The sequence below is a fragment of the Haemaphysalis longicornis genome, unplaced genomic scaffold (assembly GCF_048455015.1).
Source record: "Haemaphysalis longicornis isolate Haplotype H1 unplaced genomic scaffold, Haemaphysalis longicornis Haplotype H1 scaffold_9, whole genome shotgun sequence".
Taxonomy (NCBI): Eukaryota; Metazoa; Arthropoda; class Arachnida; order Ixodida; family Ixodidae; genus Haemaphysalis; species Haemaphysalis longicornis.
Window position 1 is genome coordinate 161,202,425 of NW_027526460.1, and position 20,043 is coordinate 161,222,467.

The following is a 20,043-nucleotide window of genomic DNA, read 5'->3' on the forward strand; positions in this document are numbered from 1 at the left end:
GTGGATTCTGTGGCGGAGAGCCTTTTGAAGCAGGTGAAGAGCTATAAAGCACCAGGCGTGGATGGCCCGAGAGAAAACCAGGTGTCCCACCACCTTAAGAAGGTCGGTGGAAAATGTGGTGTGCAGGTGGTTTTCTCGGCTCCTGAGAAGCTTTCCAAGATGGTGCGAAAGGTGAATCAGCCATTCATTGAGCCCTCCTGCGTCACAAAACATGCAACAGAGTTTGTGGAGTGCGCGACGGATGTGGTTTACCAGATTCCTTTGGACTGCAAACGGTGCTACGACGGTCAAACCTGCAGGTGCCTCAACGATAGGCTGAGGGAGCATCGCGCAGCTGTGAGTGCGCAGATGGGAGCTGGCCACCTTGCTGACCATTGCCGTAGATGCGGGTGCAAGCCCAAATTCATGGAGACGAGCGTCTTGTTCCGAAGTCGTTCTCAAACTGATAGAGAAGTTTTCGAGGCTTTTGTGATCAACAGGAAGGGCGAGAACTGCGTCAGTTCCCCATCTTTGGAACTTTCACAAGTGAAATTCACCTTTACAGAAAAGCTTTTTACCTCTGCCCCCCAAGGCTTCTTTCGCAGCCGTTGGTGTCAACAGAAAGCTCCCGTGAACAAATAAAAGAAGTTACCGGCGCCACCCGGAATCGAACCTGGAACGAATAGAGAAACGAAGCGAGAGCCCGTTGTCTTACCAATTGAGCTACGAACCCAAGCAGAGACGGGAAGACAGGTGGTGCACTCACCAAGCACATTTGCGGGTTTCCCCCCTGCATTCTCGCAGAATACGACGTGATAGTGTCAGCGACCTCTCGCACCGCTGTGTGCTCCGCCCGCAGCACGTGCAGCGGCCGTGTGCGCGCCTTGCGCATGCGCAGGGAGTTGGAAAAATTAAAGGAAGCTCACACCAACGCATGGCATATCACTTCTAGGACGGCAATGCGCTAAAGCCTGTGGCCTCCAGTGTTCGCCACAAAAATCAGGGATCCTTGTCGTCCGCCCTCACGCCAAACGCAACAATGAAAGAAGACATTCAAATACTCCTTGATGTCCACGCCATCATTCCAAGCCCCAGAGTCAAGATCCTGGGCCGACATCTCCAGGCCAACAGCAAGAGTGACGTATACTTGCAGCGCCTCAAACACAGCATCAAACAAATCATACACATGATCAGGCGAGTTGCCACCGAGAATCCGGGCCTCAATACAGCCGATACCTTTCGATTATTTCAAGCATTTGTCCTCTCGATAATCACTTACGTCACCCCCTTGTCTTCTCGGCAAGACGGACATAAAGATGCTTGATATAATTATTAAAAAGGTGGCTGATCAGGCCATTGGTCTTCTTATGAGTGCTTCCACGGAGAGGCTGCTGAGGATGGGGATCTACAACACGGTGGAAGAGCTGATTGAGGACCATCTTTCTAACCAGAAACTCGGATTGAGCATACCTGTAGTGTGTCACCGCATCGTTCACCAGATTGGCTGGGCATGACAGAATGTCACACCATGTGATGTACTCCCGGACTCTTGGCGACAAGAACTAAAAAGGCTTCCTCCGCTTAGAAATATGAACCCTTCACACGACGAGGTTGTCAACAAGCACAGGCTCAAGCGGTCAACACCCCCCTCGGTGGGGACCATGCAGTTAGCTTATCTACACAGACGCCTCCCAACATCCAGGGTAGCAATACGCCATCATCGTGGGTACCTCCACAACCAACCTCCTTGCGTGTGCCTCACTCAAGACCCAAGACATGACGGCAGCAGAAGAGGCAGCCATCACCTTAGCTCTCCCTCAACCAGTGATTCGGAAGGCAGTCACTGATTCCCAATATTCCTACCGGAATTACCAGTAGGGTGGGTGTCCTGAGCTGCACTGCGTGAGCTTAAAAAACCACTCCCAAAGCGGTTCTATACAGCTCATCTGGACGTCCGCTCACGATTCGATGGAGGGCAATGACTACCTCACCAACAAACCGGCGCTTTTACACATCTCCCCCCCCCAGCTATAGCGCTACACGAAGACAGTCAACCACTTGTTGTCACATTCAGGCACGGACATAACCCAGCATTATCGCCTTCAGAGACAGACCCTACCCTGGGCTTACCCTGACCTTTCCAGAGAACAACAAACTACCCTACGGATCGTACAATGCGGCTCCTTCCCACACCAGCCGCGTCTTCACGTAATGCACCCGAATCGCTACGACGCTGAATGTAAATTTTGCTCAGAAGTAGCAACACTCAGCTACATAATCGGGCTGTGCGACTTCAGCCCTCAGTACCGTCCTCTCTTCCTGTCAACTATCCAACAAGAACAATGGGAGAGGCTGCTGTCCAGTCCCTCTCTGCCTACCCAGCTTCAGCTGGTGGACCGAGCACAGGCGGCGCGGGCTGCATATGGGCTCCAGTGAAGGAACCACTCTCCTAAGCCGCCCTCTCGGCCGTTCAGAAATCTGAATAAAAGTATTTCCCCTGCATGTCCTTCTCCTCCTCCATCGTCTCTGCCGCTGATCTCGTCGCTTGCGACGGCAGCGGCAGAGACGGAGAAGTGACATCGTGTAACAGCTGGTTTGAGCTTCCTTTAAATTTATAAAAAAAAGAGTTTCCACCAATACAACTCAAAGACCCACCGTTTATGCATCATGCATTGATTTACCCATAGCAAAGGATATCTCTTTGAAGTAATAAAGGGTGTAGTTGAGTGCATTTCCCTTGTCCCTGCTTTCACCATTTGTAGAGCCACGTGAGTGAATTTAAGTGACGTCGCAAAGGTAATCGTTGTGGGTGCCGTAGGGTGGATTGGCGCGATTTTGCGGTACGAGAGGGGGTGTCCCATGATCATGCGCAATCGGCAACTGGTGTGCACACGTACCGGCGAAGATCATGTCCCGTAATGTGACCAGGCGTTGTTTGTGCATTGATGTAAAAGTGATAAGAGCGAGTGTAAACATTGTGCCGTTTCATTTCTGCGGAACATGTGCATGTTTTTTTTGTTTTTTTTTAATCATGTACATATATTGGTGTTTTCCTATTCCCTCTTGCATAAACCAAGTTGAAGTCCAGCGTGTGTTTCGTCTTTTCTTTCTTTGTCCTGTCCTAAAGTTCCCCAGAAGTATGAGTTCATTAGTTTTTATAACAGCAGCCATGGTGGAGTTAACAAGTACAGTTACCATCGAATACGTAAACCAATGCGTACGGCAAGCTTTGTGGAGCCCGAAGCGGCAAGGCCATCGGGTGTGCTGCGGTGGTCTGGCACCACACGGGCCAACTGGCATAAGCGACATCGCCACTTCCGTGACCCTGTTTTTCGAGCATACCCAATCTTTCACGGGCGATTACTTTAAATGGCAGCAAAAGTAAGCCAGGTACAAATTTTGTCAAAAACACAGCAAGTGAGGACAGCGGTCCTCCAGCTGTTTCGTCACGTCATGTAAGCGGTAAACAAGGCAGCACAAAAGACTAGATTGCCATTTGCAGCAGCCGCAGTGAAGATTCTCACGTTTGTGTTGAGTATGTTCTCCGAAGACATCCTCGCTGACATCACGAAACGCATGAATCAACAGGATAATTGAAATTTGCTCTTAAACTGTTTATTTTTCTCTTTGAATAAACCATTGTTTGCTGCCGGACAACCACTTGAGGAACTATAAAACAGAAAAACTTTCGAATAAAACAAGCTGGTATGTTGTCTTGATGGCACCTGAAAACATGTGTTCAGATTGTTAAAATTAGAACGGCAGGATTGCTTCGACATGGATCACTGAAAACTTGTTTTCAGGGTCATTTACAGACAGTCGGAGTCATTTACAGATCATATTCACTTACACACAAAACATGCGAGGGTTCGAAGTAGTACATATGCCACTTTCTGTACCGTGCTGCTTGGCTGTTGTGTAAAAAGACCTCTTTATCATCCGGAAAATTGTATATTTGTCAGACGGGTCGTGGTGCAAACATTACACGAATGGAGAGCTGTAACACGCTCAAAAAATAACGCGCAAGTCTGACTAGGCATTTTCGCAAGTGTGAGTACAAATGTTATCCGATATCTCGCGACACGAAATTTCTGTAGAGGCAGAATAAGCGGATAAGAAGATAATTGTTAGAATCGGCCTTTATCACAAAACGGGGGTGCGACTGTAGGAGCGGAAGGTTACTTGAGCATGAAGAGGAATGCGGTTTTTAGAACGGTTGTTGTTTTAGGATGTGTCGAGTGGCAAGAAGAGCGCGCTGTCAATTGTTGTGTGGTTCGGCAATGTTAGTATGTCATTCACTGCTGTGAACTCGTGGCGTGCAGAAATACGACCCTTTCTGTGGATATTGTCACCTAGCCAAAGGCGACGCAGCTGTCTTGAAGAAAAAAATTCCCTCGCCTTCCCGCGAGAGAAACACGAGTAAATGCAGAGCATTGGGGGTCGTTAACGCCGCGTAAAGTTGCGTTAGGGTGGGTAGTTGGGTCGTAGTTGCGTTGGTGTTGGTTTGGGGTAGAGAGGGGAGAGTAAAGTCGCGTTAGGGCTGGAGCGAGCGTCAACCAAGGAAGGAAGGAGCAACGCAGTGACTGAAACACGAGCGACCGCTAGCCGCTTTATATTTGCAGCGCGCGCAGTAGAGGAAGAGCCGTACGGGGGGGAGAGCGCGCATGCGCAAGCAGCGCGCGCCCTTCCACGCCCCACCACGCTGCTATCACGCACCTGTTACGCCGAGACCGCGACGGAGCGAACGGGCTGACTACGACGCATGCGCGCGCCAGCTGCTGTTGAGAGAGAGGAGGGAAGAAGGAGAGGCGCACCTGCTGTGGACGCGGAGCTGTGGACGCCGTCCGACGCTGGAAGAGGCGAGGCTAAGAAATGCTCTGCATTTAAAACAAGTTGGTTGGAGCCAACTTGTGCTTCCCTAACAGCTCAAAGAATACACAGGCGGCGAAACAGCAGTCAACAAAGTGACGTGCGTAGACTGGTGTCACCTATTAGAATGCCGTGGTATCTGCTCAGCGGGAATTTATCACAGACGCGAGGGTTTCTGGAATAGTCGAATTGTATCCAGAACACTAGATAAACGAAGATTATTATAGGCTGTTATATTCGTTCGGAACGTTCTCCCTATCAGAAGAAACAACACATGCTGCACAGAAAGAAGGAACGGAACACGCGCCTCCCTTGGCACAGAGACAATAGCGATAACACAGGCCGGCGCAGCCATGCGGCAAAAGCAAAACACAAATAAACAAACCCAATGCAGTGTTCGCGTCATTACACCCCCTCTGGGAGTAAATCGACGCGATGCTAACACAAGGGACAGTCTGAACAAATAAAAAATAGAAGTCCGTCGTCGCACGTAGAAAGGTTTTAGGCGAACCAAGTTGACGACTTCGGGCCGCTTGCGTCGTCGTGATGTTCCGGAACCACTATGGGTGTCACTTCGTAAGTAAGGTGGCCAACACGTTTTAGAATCCGGTAGGGTCCGAAATACCTTCGTAGAAGTGTCTCACTGAGTCCACATCGTCGGATGGGAGTCCAAACCAACACACGAACCCCTGAGCGGTACTCGGCGACGGAGGTTGTAGCGTCTCGCATCCACCAGCTGCTGGTCCGTTGTGCGAACTAGAGCAAGCTGGCGGGCCTTCTCCGCACGCTGAAGGTATCCTTGGACGTCGGCGTTGAGGTCGTCTTCTTCCACGTGGCGAAGCATGGCGTCAACCATCGTCTTCTGTAGACAAGCTTGAATGGTGTGATCTGTGGTTTCCTGGATAGTCGTGTTGCAAGCAAACGTGACATACGGTAGGACTTCGTCCCAAGTCTTAGTTTCAACATAGACAGCATATTTTCGATTTTCTTGTTCAGGCGTTCCGCTAGCCGGTTCATTTGGCGGTGGTACGCCGTAATTCTTCGGTCATCCGTGTCGCTGTAGCGTAATATTCGTTGCATAAGCTCCGCAGGGAAGGCCGTTCCGCGGTCCGTGATTACGACTTTAGGGGCTCGATGTCACAGCACAATTTGGTTTATGAAGTACTTGGCGACTTCCTGTGCAGTCCCTCTCGGAAGAGCGGCGGTCTCTGCGTAGCGCGTGATGCAGTCTGTCGCTACTACAACCCACTTGTTCTGTGATCGTGACGTAGAGAAAGGGCCTAGAAGGTCCATTCCAATCTGTTGAAATAGCCTCGACGGCACGTCGATCGTTTGCAGTAGTCCGGTGGGTCTTGTCGGCGCCATTTTTCGTCACTGGCAGTCACGGCAACTCCGAACGTAGTGGATGACATCGGATGTAAGGCGGGGCCAGAAGTACTTCGCCTAGATTTTCGCAATAGTTCGAGCTGTTCCGTGATGTCCGGAAGACGGGTCGTCATGGCACGCTTCCGAAATTTCGTCATGAAGATCTGCGGGGATGACAAGTAGATAATTTGTTCTTGTTCCGGGGATGAAATTTTTCTTCACGAGGATGTAGTTTTTGAGGCTGAATGCTGGTAAGTACCGCTTGAACGCCCTAGGCATGGCGACGTTGCGTCATTCGAGGTAGTCGATCATGACGCGCAGGTCGGTGTCGGGCCGCTGCTGGGCAGCTAGGTCGCTCTTTGTCGCGACACCGAAGAACGTGCTGTCTTCATCGGAGTCCTATGGTGGTGGGACGAATGGGGCACTGGACAGGCAGTCGGCGTCGGAGTGTTTCCTGCCGTATTTGTAGAGTATTGTAACGTCGAACTCTTGCAAGCGCAAGCTCCACCGCCCAAGACGGCAAGAGGGGTCCTTCAAATTGGCGAGCCGACACAGCGCCTGGTGGTCTCTCACAACCTTGAATGGTATACCATACAGGTATGGGCGAAATTTACAATGCCCCATATGGTAGCCAGGCACTCTTTTTCGGAGGCAGAGTAATTTTTCTCCTCCTTCGACACACCACGTGTTGCATAGGCGATTACGTTTGCGTAACCGCTTTGCTTTTGGAAGAGAACAGCACCCAAACCTATATCGCTGGCGTCCGTCTGCATTTCCGTTTCGGCATTTTCGTCGAAATGAGCGAGCACGGGTGGGTGTTTCAGGCGTTGTTGCATGTCGCACAATGCTTTTTCGTGAGCCTTTTCGCAAGCGAAAGGGTGCTATCTTTTGTCAAGCGCGTGAGTGGCTCTGCAATGCGTGCGAAGCTTCCGACGAAGCAACGGTAGTATGCGGATAGTCCGAGAAATCTTCGCACGGTCTTCTCGTCTTTCTGTCTTGGGAAGTTCGCTATGGCTAACGGTATCGCCGGGTCCGGCAGGACTCCCACGGCGTTGACGACGTGTCCCAAAAACATCAGTTCCTCCTAAGCGAAACGGCACTTTTCCGGCTTTAGCGTTAACCCCATGTACGAATGGCCTCGAGTACAGACTCCAACCTTGCAGGGTGTTCATCGAAATTCCGGGCGAATACCACAACGTCGTCAAGGTATACGAGGCAGGTGTGCCACTTGAGGCCAGCTAGCACAGTGTCCATGACTCTTTGAAACGTTGCTGGTGCCGTGCACAGCCCAAAAGGCATCACCTTAAACTCCTAAAGACCGTCTGGGGTTTTAAATGCAGTCTTTTCTCGATCTCTCTCATTCACTTCAATTTGCCAGTAGCGGGTCTTCAGATCCATCGATGAGAAGTACTTCGCGTGGCAGAGGTGGTCGAGGGCGTCGTCGATTCGTGGCAGGGGTACACGCCTTTTGGTTCAGTCTCCGGTAGTCAACGCAGAACCTTAGAGTGCCGTTTTTTTTTGTCGAGTACGACCGGCGCAGCCCACGGAGTTTTCGATGGCTGTATTATATGGTCGCTGAGCATGTCGTCTACTTGAGTCCGGATGGCTTCGCGCTCGTGTGGAGAAACGTGGTACGAGGACGGTCGGTTAGGTCGGGCTCCATCTTCGGTTATTATCCGGTGCTTCGCCAGAGGTGTCTGACGGAGCTTTGAGTTCGACGCAAAACACTCGCTGTAGCGATGAAGCAAAGCCACTAACTTGTTCTTTCTTCTTGGGTTAGCGCCGGATTCACTTCGAAAGGATGTGGAAGCTTGAAGGTTTCTTCGAGTGCGCGTTTAAAGTCGGCGACTGCGATCACGTCACTTCCTTGTTGCGTTTCTTCGAGGAACGCAACTGCAGCTCCCTTGTTTAAATGCTGGTACTCCTCGGTGAAATTGGTGACGGAAACTTGAGACTAGCGCTTCTTAAAGCGCGCAATGTCTCTTGCAAGGGAAACACCGCGGCCGAGGAGTAACCTTTGATTACTCTCTTCGATAGCGTCGACGTCAAGAACAGCATCTTCACAGTATACGGTGATCATCAAACTTGCGCGGGGTGGCAGGGTGACATGATCATCGGTGATCCTTATAAAAGCACGGTGTTCGGGGTTCGGTTCCGGCGTGATGGAGGGATAGGAGGCAAAAGTTACGGACTTGGCCTGTAGATCAATTATTGCACTGTTGTCTGTCAAAAAGTCCATTCCGAGAATCACGTCGCGGGAGCAGTTAGGCAAGATAACGAACGCGGCAGGGTACGTCGTGCCGTTTATGGTGACGCGTGATGTGCCCGTTCCACTTGGTGTCACGAGGTGGTCTCCTGCTGTGCGTATGTGCGGATCGTCTCATCTGGGGTCATAACGTTCTTCAGCTTAGACGCAAATGGTCGGCTCATTACTGAGTAGTCGGCGCCCGTGTCTGCGAGGGCGTATACATCAAAGCCATCGATGGACACGTGAACGTCGGATGCCGCCTTCCTAGAGTTCCGGGTGCGTCGGGGCGTCGCATCTCGGCTTGTGCGTGTTGACGGACTGACACTGTGCGTCGTCGTCGTCTTCTCAGCGGCACTATCGGCCATGTCGGGTACGCGTCGCGCTGTGTAGCTGTCGTCGTGTTCGGGAGTCTCGTCAGGGTTAGGTTGGGTCGTCGGGATGAGGGCATATGGTGAATCACTGTCTTCGGCCCGTCTTTGCGTCGTTGGAGGGCTTCCGGTTTTTCGCCTTAGAGCAACTTAACCTCAAGACGTTGCTGATTTTAGTTTCTCCCGCGTGGGCTTGGGGACCTTCCACGGGCGAAGTCAGTATTACTACGGCGGTTCAGCGATTGGTACAGGCTGGGCCACGGCTTGTTTGAGAGAGATACTCGTCGATCTCACGTGGTCGTTGGGCAGGTATAGGGCGAGGGGCGTTGACGGAGAATACTCGCAAACCGAGCTTCTTGTAATGGCAGTGGAGGTAGATGTGGTCGGCCTGTGTTGTAAAACAGCGGGTGATTATCGGGCGTTCGCCACCCCTAGGTCGTCCTTGGCGCCTTGTTACTGGTTATAGGGGGTCAGGCGAGCGATATTGAGCGGCGGTACAGCGGGGCCTCTTAACGACGTGCTGGAACAGGGCGGGGTCGACGAACAGCCGCGAAATAGGTCATAGCCTCTGGCTCGCGGGGCGCTTCGGACGGCATAGAAGTTCCCAAAGCCCGCTGTACTTCTTCCCGGACCACGTCAGTCAGGGAAGCGACTTGAGGTTGTGGCGTCGTCGTCGGGGAACGTTCCCGCAGCTCCTCCCTCACCACTGAATGGATGGTCTCGCGTAGTGAGCCGGAGATAATAGCGCCGGGACCACTCGTATCCGAAACCAGCGCATTGATTGGGTTGTCCTTTGATTGATTGATTGTAGGGTTTAACGCGCCGACGCAACGCAGGTGATGAGGCGCGCCGTAGTGGAGGGCTCCGGATTAACTTTGACCACCTGGGGATCTTTATCGTGCGCCGAAATCTCGTACACACGGGCGTTTTTGCTTTTAGCCTCCATCAGAAAAGCGGCCGCCGCGGCCGGGAATCGAACCTGCGACCTCGTGCTCAGCAGCGCAACGCTTTAGCCACTGAGCCACCGCGGCGGGTGATTGGGTTGTCCTACTGCCTCGTTCGTATTTCAAGCGTCTTCTCCAACGCGGCCGCCTCAGACGCAGATTCTGACACAGTCTTCGGGGGGGTTGCGGAGAAGGCATGCGAAGAGCTCTTGGTTAACCCCTCGCATCAGCAACCTTAGTTTCTATTCTTCATCATTTCTGGGTCCACACGGTGAAAACGTCGCTTCATCTCCTCAACGAACACGAGCACGCTTTCGTTGGGATGCTGCGTGCGTGTCTGCAGCTGGTCGGCCCGTTCCTTAAGTACCAGAGTCCTGAACGTTTTAAGTGCGAATGCACTTTATAAGCGACCCCAAACCATCCACCGCCGGCGGCGGCGGCGGCGGCGGCGGCGGAGGCGTCCGCAGTGCTCCTCTATATTTAAAAAAGAAACAGCATCCGGCGCCAGGTTTCGATCCGAGGACATTGCGGCCGCAGCGCGACGCTCTACCGACCAAGCCACGGACGCTTTTTTTTTTCTTTCTTTAATGCCGGTCTTCGACACAACACAGAAACACAAAACAAACTTATTCACATGAGCAACTCGAACGACAAGCCACCAACCTATATGAAGGCTGATGTCTCTCTAAAATTCCCTAAGCATAGTCAAGGGTTCTATCCTTGACAGCCACTCAGGAGTGTATGCCTTGCGCTTCTGGACTTCTACGTACTGGGATATAGACTCACGAAAACACTGCCGCGTAGGTCGGGCGTCCACATCACCGTGGAGCCAGGCCATGCGCGAGCGCCATATGCTATGCAAGGCCACCAACATAACGAGGTCCAAGGGCGCCCCCTCCTCGTTTTCGACCGCTAGATAGCGTATGCCATGGGGGCTCAGCGGGAAATCTTTATGAAGGGTCCTCTGGAGGACATCCCACAAAAATACCGCAGCCCAACAATGCAGAAAAACGTGCTCTATCGTTTCTGGTTGTTTACAAATTGAACACTGAGTTCCCCATGGCACAGATATCCCTCTATCCTGCATCCATGTTCCAACAGACAAGGTGCCTGTGTGTAATTTGAAGAAAAAGGTTTTCACACCAGAGTGAACCTCCATTCTTTTGACACGCTTTAGCACATTTTGGCCTGGCCCAGCACGGTAATTATACCTATACATAGGGACGGGGAAAACAACATCGCAAATGTCCTTATACAGTTTTTTGCGTGTCACAGAGGACAGGTACTCTCCAGAAAAACGTGCGAATAGAAAACGGGCCGTCATAACTATTTCCTTCAAATACCCATACACGCCACTTGGCATGCACCATGTTGATACTACATATTCCGGCATAGCACGCGCCAGCCGTACTTGCATGACACTCTGCAAGAACGGGTCACGAACATCTCGCCAAAACAAAAACCGGTTTACCAGCTGTCGCACAAAAAGGTGCGCCAGCCCCAAGCCACCATCTCGGACTCTCCGAAACAGGTTTGTTCTGCTGCACCTCTCCCATGTTGAGCCCCAAACGAACACCGCAAATACCCGGTGAAGCCTTTGGACGTTGATTCGCGAACAATGCAGTACCTGCATGATATACCAAATCTTCGCTACCAAGAATAAGTTACATGCCGTGGCCCTTGCAAAAATTGACAACCTTGCCCGCTTCCATTTTTCGGCCTTCTCCCTCAACGCCATTGTCTGGCTACGCCAGTATGGTTCACTATCCCTGTAATATTCCAGTTCAACGCCCAAGTACTTCACTGGAGTGGTGACCCAACTAATGTTAGCGAAGGTTGGCGGTGTTGATGACCATTCCCCATGCCAAAATCCTAGGCACTTTGCCCAGTTCACAAAACTACCCGTCACCATGCCAAACTTTTTGACAGTGTCAACTACCAACTGAACGCTTTCTTCGTTCATACAAAAAACGGCCACGTCGTCTGCGTAAGCCAAAAGTTTAACTTCCGACTCATGCAGTCGGAAGCCTTCGATGGCACTATTTCTGATTATACTCATACACAGGGCTTCGATGTATATGCAAAACAATAGGGGGCTGAGGGGGCAGCCCTGGCGCACCGAACGCTGCACTTCAATTGGGGCTCCCAACTTTTTGTTCACGATCAGCCGCGTAGTGCAATTGCGGTACGCCAGGGCGACGCCCTCTTTAATTACAAACCCAACGTTCACATGGTCCAAAATACAAAACAATATCTCGTGTGACACACAATCAAACGCTTTTTCCAAGTCAATCTGCAGGACTGCCACTCCCATGTGCAGGGCGTCGCAGCACTCAAGGACACACCTTCCTTTATGGATATTTGTAAAAATATTGCGACCCGACGCTGATATCAGTGTTAGTGACGCGCCTTATATCTTTAACGCATTCAAACTACGTCGTCAGCGGCGTGCGTTTGCGACTCAGCGGCGTTATAGCGGCTTGATAACTGCGTGGTGTACACGTGATACTACAAACCCGATGGAAGAGATGGAAGAGAAGGCGGCGAGGCGGTGGGCTGCGGGGGCCGAGCGCAAGCGCCGCAAGCGGGCCGACAACCGTGCATTCGCACTTTCACATTCTCCCCCTCGGGGAAATGCGGGGGAATTTTTTGAGAGCTCGGTCTTGATTAACTCCCGGGTTGTCAGCGTACGTTCGTGGTTCTCGTACCAAATCCTTGAAAAGGCTTCAAGGTATAAAAACACTTGCCTGAGCGTTTCGTCGTCATCCCATCGGTTATACGATCGGCCCCTTTCAAGATGCCTCAGCCATTCCTCAGGATCTGCCGTAGGAGACCCATGGAATGATGGTGGTTGCCGGGGTTGCTACTGAACTACGGGAGTTCTCGATGCGTTGGTCATCATGGATGCGTTGTTCATGGCACCGGTCGTGACGTCTTCGGCCTTCAATTGATCTGGCAGTAGTCCGAACTCGGGCGGGAGGCCGTGCAGTCGGCGGCTGGCTCTAGTTGGACGGGCTTGGTGCCTTCTAGAGGTTGTTGGTAGCATAAAGGGTGCGTACCCAGCACCTCCGCCAGATGTCACGTAGCCAAAGACGACGCAGCTGTCTTGAAGAAAAAAAGCAAGTTTATTGGAGCGAACTTGTGCTCCCCTAACAACTCAAAGAATACACAGGCGGCGAAACAGCAGTCAACAAAGTGACGTGCGTAGACTGGTGCCGGAGATTAGAATGCCGTGGCATCTGCTCAGCGGGAATGTATCACTCGGCGCGAGGGTTTCTGGAATAGTCGAATTCTATTCAGAACACTGTAGATCAACGAAGATTATTCTAGGCTGTTCACATTCGTTAGGCACGCTCTCCCTATCAGATGAGATAACACATGCGGCACGTAAGAAAGAAGGGAATACGCGCCTGCCTTGGCACAGAGACAACAGCGATAACACAAGCCGGCGCAGCCGGGCGGCAAAATCAAAATACAAATAAAAAAAACCCAATGCATGGTTCGCGGCAATATATAGTAATATGTTTTCCTTTAAAAAACGAGTTGAATGTGAGCGCATGAGCTGTTCACGTCTCTCCTATGCGTCCCCGTAATTTTACGCAATTTCCCAACGTACAGACAATATTTTTTTTCCCGAATTTTGATGTTTTCTGGTGACCAAAAGTCAAATTTCGGTTGTAGAGACTCTTTTTGCAAGGTAGACAAGAAGCAGCTTTAGATGGGTGGAAGTAGCGTATACGTCGGACGTCGTTTCCTCTTTCTCTGCCCCGTTGAAGTCTTCGTGTTCACACGTACGAATTGATCTTGACATGACGGCCTCCTACGGCTCCAACGCAACTATTTTTTCTTCACTTCACCTGTGCCCTCACCATCACAGGACGTGCAGATCTTGGCGTCGCTCTGAAAGATCATAGCATCGTGTATGTCATGTTAACAGTAATCAGGGGCAATGCCTATGCGGTGGGAGCAAGAATCATAGGAGCCGTCGTCGAAATCGGCTCCAGCAGCTTCGCTAGCGCAGAAAGTTGAACAGCGTCGGAGTATTTGTAAAGTTGCCCGCGGTAGAATTGGCAAGGCGGCCATTTCCTGCCTTGCATGGTGGAGTCTCAGACGGAATGCTCCGGATGTCCGTGTATAGCATGGCAGAGTGCATCATTATTTCCCGCTGACATGAGGTAAATCAGGCGCAGCGCATTCCATGGTTGCCCCTCCACTCTTGAATAAGAGCTTCAATTGCGGGAAGGCCTGAAAAGCAATAGAGTTCTACTCTTGCGTGCCGAGGACTCTCCACCGCAACAAGCCTGCATTCCCCGTGTAATGCCTTAAGCTTTTTCTTTTGTGCCTCAGCGAACGTAAAACACGCAGCTCCATAACCGGAACGAGACGTTGGTATAGCACTTGCTAAGAAGCGGATGATATTGGTACCTGCACCTAAAGTTTGAGGGGAAATCTTTATAGTGAGATCAAAAAACTTCTTCCATGCAGGCGCCAGCTCTCTGCCATACTTCACCAGCCCCGTCTTCGTGAAGCGGTACTACCTGGATGGAAATTTCCAAGCTAACTGTACTGAACATTTGATTAACTGCGATCTTGAAGCTAGTTTTAGCTCAAGGGTTCGTACTGGGAGGATGAACTGAATGTTCTCAGGCAATGGATGCACGCCACCGCTTTGAAGCTAAGCGAATAATGTATCCGGAGCTGTTTGTGTGGCAGTTACGGCTCGTTGAGTTGTGGTACGTTTCACTGGGTCATTCAATATAGTAACGTATTCTCTGCACATATTAAATCGATTGTCTTCAGCAATATGGCGCATAAAGATTGTGAACCCTCGCGTGAGTATACTTAATAGGCTATGTGAGAGAACTGTTTGGGCCACTCTTACGTGATTGGTGTGGTAGCGGGTTGTTCGCGATCGCTACTGATCTGTAGCGTGAGGTCCGGCATGAACGCCTTAACCGTGTTTACGTTGCGTATACCGAAACCGGTGCCTTTTAATCCGTTTTTGCCGGCTTCGTTCACGGCTGTCTCAAATGCCTTGCTAATGAGTATGGTGAGCAAGACGCTGGATGTGATGCTTTTGAGGGGCGCACCATTTACTAGACACATTCATAAGATATAAAGACTGTCGTGTATGACAAGATATAGGCAGAATTTTTTGCGTGCCGCATAAAAGGAAGCGCATCGTTCTAATTTGGTAAGTAAAGCGTAGTAGAAACGTTTTACTAGGAAACCTTACAAAGCATAGGAGTGAGTAAAACTGACTGCATGTTCAGGAGTTTCACGGGTGACCAACCAGGCTTGGGCAGACTTGTTACAACTAGATGCTTTCACTGTCGCCCTAGGGTAAATAAGTACCGGGCTAAATAACGTTTCCTGCCAACTTCCGCTTCCTCATATGTACAAAATATCGTTGTATCTGCTAGGTAATTTGACTTTTTATAGGGATAGGCACACATTCGCGAAGCCCAATGCGATCGAAAATTCTTATTAGGTAAACAGGCGTCTACGCCAAATTGATTTGCGGGACACGTTTTTCGGAAAGTTGGGGGACTGAGAGTGTGCGAAGCTGCGAAAACAGTCAGTTCTGCAAAATCGACGGTTTCTGGCAAATTTTGACGTATGTGCTCATTTTTTATGGCTTGGAACATTCGCCAGATTTGTCGGAGACGTCTTGTTCTTGTGAAAGAGGTGTTGGTCAAATCATGGTTCGCGAGAAAACTGCTCTGCGTACTGTCGGGCTTCTGCACTCATCTCTCTCCGCTTTATATGGCCCACATACCGCTTTCCACCCCCTTGGTGTGCCTGGTGCACCAGCTGTCTCGTATTCCGTTGGTTCAACAGGTGTTACTCCTGCGCGTGCACGTCTGTTCGCTATAATATGCAAACTTGGCGGCTGTACTAACATTTTCAGGTAAGTGGCATCCCGCTTCGTAACAAATAAGTTTCACCTACAATGGTCTCAGTCCACAACTTCAGCTCGCAGTAACCGTCTATCATCATCATCATCACCACCACCACCAGCCTATCATCATCATCATCATCACCAGCCTACTGCAGGGCAAAGGCCTCTCATTATTCTCCAATTATCCCGGTCCTGGGGTAACTGCGACCAATTTGTCCCCGCAAACTTCTTGACCTCATCTGCCCATCTAACTTTCTGTCGCCCCCTGCAAAGCTTGCCTTCTCTAGGGATCCACTCTGTTACCCTCAATGACCAACGGTTATCTTGCCTTCACACTACATGCCCTGCCCACGTCCATTTCTTCTTCTTAATTTCTAGTAATATGTCCTTAAGACGCGTTTGTGCCCTGCCCCACTCCGATGTCTTCTTGTCCCTTAATGTTACACCTATCATCTTCCGCTCCATTGCCCGCTGAGTTATTTTAAATTTAAGTTGAACCCTCTTAGTGAGCCTCTAAGTTTCTGCCCCGTAGGTCAGTACCGGTAAGATGCAGCTGTCATACAGTTTCTTCTTCAGGGACAATGGTAGGCTGCCATTCATTATCTGAGAATGTCTGCCGTATGCACTCCACCCCATCCTTATCCTTCTAATTACCTCTGCCTCATGGTTGTGATCCGGGGTCACAACTTGGCCAAAGTAAATATATTCGCTTACCACTCCGACTGCCTCGCAACATATCTGAAACCGCTGTTCTGTCCCGAGGTTATTGATCATTACTTTGGTTTTCTGCATATTAATTTTCAGGCCCACGGTTCTAATCTGTTTGTCCCGTGCGGAAAGCATGCTTTGCAATCCGTCCTCCGAGTTACTAGCAAGGCAACGTCATCAGCAAATCTCATATTACTGAGGTATTGTCCATTAACCCTTACTCCCACCTGCCTCCCAATCCAACGTTCTGAATACTTCTAGTAAACATGCTGTGAATACCATTGGAGTGATTGTGTCTCTTTTTCTGGCGCCCTTCCTTATAGGTGTTTTACTGCTCTCCTTATGGAGGAGAATGGTAGTTGTGGACCCATTGTATATATCCTCTAGTATTCTTTCATAATGCTCATCTACCCCCTGGTTCTGTAATGCCTTAATGACTGCTGAAGTTTCGACCGAGTGAAATGCTTTCTCATAATCTACGAAGGCTATATATAGGGGTTTTCGCTCAACTCTAAATTAAGGTAGAACCACGAAGGCCAGTGTTGCTACCCATGAGGTCCATGGTGCATTGCCAGTCACAACAAACACCAGTGGTGCGGCGCGGTATATTGACGGATGTGTATTGATACATGGTGCGCATGTCTGCATGGGAGAGCGGCGTCGCCCGACAGTAGAAGGTTGGCAGGCTCGATTTCATCACATGTTTGTGTCGCTTGGCCTGAAGCTCTAGCGTGTACCATCAATCACAATGCTGGGAAATGGAGCCTCCACACCTGGGTACGTCATCGGAGTAGTGTAGTAGCCTCACTGATCACCACCTAGGATGCCGCTTAGTACCTTTAACGTCTTGGTCCAACCGAAGCAGTCTCTCGGCACGTAACTCCGCAGTACAAAAAAGTAAACCGCCGTGATGCGATGTATGCGTTCTGTACCACCATTTTTTTAATAGTCTTTAGCAATATATAGAGAATGTCAGAAAAAAAGTGATTTCTAGCGGGGGGCGCCGGAGTACCAAAACACACAAGGATTTAAAGAGGATGACGTGCAGGGAGGTGGCGTTGTGTTCATGTCTCAGGCAGTCGAGTTGATCTGGTCGAGGTGGCGGCAGGTGGTCTCGCAGAAGTCTTTCGCATCTAAGCGATTAGTATGGTCCATGAAGTCGGTTCAACGAGGGCGTCCGGCAAACGGTGAGCTGCGCACTTCATATAGCTTTAAGGTGAGGTCACACTAGGCCAACACGATGGCGCACACTAAACTTTTTTACACCCTTTTAGCCAGAAAGGTTGTACCATAAGTGAAAAAAAGGGTGTTGGGAGGCCTTTACACCCTTTTTCTTGAATCTCAACACCCTTTTCCTGGCTCTACATCTTTTTTCTGTAAAAAAAGGGTGTTGATCAACTTCAACACCCTTGGTTTTTCTTAGGGTGTTGAAAGGGTGTGCAAAAAGTGTTCAGCTGTTCATTAAATAACGCCATGCTTGGATGCATAATAGCACTGCAAAGAACAAGACAACCCCTCAAATACTCATCTATTTGCAAGAAATTTTCAAACGCAAAAAAAATTGCTCGTATGCAATGATCGCTCGTGCACCTCAAGCCGCAAGTTTAGCTTTGGCACGTGAAACACCAATTTCAACCTTCAAAATTAAAAAGACTATAGTAGTGTGTCTAAAAAGGTGTTTGCCGACTGCAACAGGCTTGGCTTAATGTAGGTTGTTGGAACGATGTGGAATAGGTGTTCAGAATAGGATGACCGCTGAGGGGTGAGGCCAAGATTAACCGGATTTTACAAGGCTGTTCTAGTGTCCCCCCCCCACCTGCCAGGGGATCCATGGGGGAAACAAGCTAGGTCGGACCACAGCTATGGTGTTTCTCCAGCCTTGCACCACTATTGCAAGCTGCGCCAATTTTGTTTTTGCCTTTTAGATTGATTGATTGTTTGTAGGGTTTAACGCGCCGACGCAACGCAGGCGATGAGGCGCGCCGTAGTGGAGGGCTCCGGATTAATTTTGACCACCTGGGGATCTTTATCGTGCGCCGAAATCTCGTACACACGGGCGTTTTTGCTTTTCGCCTCCATCAGAAAGGCGGCCGCCGCGGCCGGGAATCGAACCCGCGACCTTGTGCTCAGCAGGCAACGCCTTAGCCACTGAGCCACCGCGGCGGGTTTTTGCCTTCTAGAATTCAAAAAGGACAAGTACCTTTGACATGGTATAGTAAGAGATGCGCATACGCATACGGCCCTTGTGCTCACACTCTAACAAGCTCGAAAGCCGACTTCACTGTTATAATACCCTATCTGCGGTGGTTCACCCTTTAGAGGTGGCGCAGCTCTTTTTCTTTGTATTTTTTTGCTAAAGTCACCGAAAATAGCGCAAGCTCAAAGAGCTTCACTGGCAATAAATTACGCCGATTCATATTGCTTTAAACATCGTGAGGTACAAAACACCCCCCGTTTTTAGAAAATGTTCAGTCCAACCATGTAAACAGGTACAAAATACCTCCAAAGCTGGAGGCTTCTTCACCTTTTTTCTTTGTCGGCGGTATTTTCTTACACCCTTTTTCTCACACCCTTTTTCTCACACCCTTTTTCTTTACGCCCTTTTTCTTAGTTTCGAACACCCTTATTTGGAGCTTTAAACCCTTCTGGGAAAAAGGGTGTTGAAATATTGAACACCCTTTTTGAAGGGTGCTGAGCTGGCGGTGAAGATTTGTTTCGTATTTAATAAAATTCTGAAAGTTCTGGAATGCAAAAACTACCTCATGATTAAAAAGTTTTCGCAAATCCACATGTTGATTTGTACATTCTGATAGTAAAACCCATACTTCCATATTTAGGGTTAAATATCTGTATGATAGGTGTAACATTAAGGGACAGGAAGAGAGCGGAGTGGGTCAGGGAGCAAACTGGTGTTAAAGACATATTAGTAGAAATTAAGAAGAAGAAATGGACGTGGGCAGGACATGAAATGCGAAGGCAATATAACCGCTGGTCATTAAGGGTAACAGAGTGGATCCCTAGAGAAGGCAAGCGTTGCAGGGGGCGGCAGAAAGTTAGATGGGCAGATGAGAAAAAGAAGTTTGCGGGGATAAATTGGGCACAGTTGGCACAGGACCGAGGCAATTGGAGAATAATGGGAGAGGCCTTTGCCCTGCAGTGGGCGTAGATAGGCTGGTGATGATGATGATGATCTGTATTTTGCGACAAGCCACCGACTCGATCGGGGGGCTTTCCTATGCTGGATATGAAAGCAAGAACAGCACATATATTACTAAATAAGTATGCACTCCCTGTACCACTTGCATCCCGTTGGTTTTCTTGCTCAATTCATTTTTGTTCCAAATATAACTTATGCTTATCGACTGTTTGTGTTGAATGCTGTGCGACCCGCCGAAATCAGATTGCCACTGACTGCGCATGCCATCATCTTAGAAAAAGGGTGTGAGGATGTTCAACACCCTTTTTTCATCGGTACACCCTTTTTTTGTCAAAACACCTTTTAAGGGTGTAGGGCTCAACACCCTTTTTTCATCCGTACACCCTTTTTTTTCAAAACACCTTTTAAGGGTGTTAGCCATAGGACAAGATTTTTCCACCATTTTCGGCCAAAAAGGGTGTAAAAAAGTTTAGTGTGCGACGATGACGGCTCGCCGAACCATC

At 49.8% G+C, this 20,043-nt stretch overlaps 1 non-coding gene across 1 annotated transcript; it reads right to left on the reverse strand.

Annotated features, from left to right (window-relative positions):
• Nucleotides 1–18,474: 18,474 nt before the first annotated feature.
• Nucleotides 18,475–18,546, reverse strand: Trnas-gcu (transfer RNA serine (anticodon GCU)). The gene has a single exon. It is a non-coding gene; the product is annotated as a tRNA-Ser (tRNA).
• Nucleotides 18,547–20,043: the final 1,497 nt, after the last annotated feature.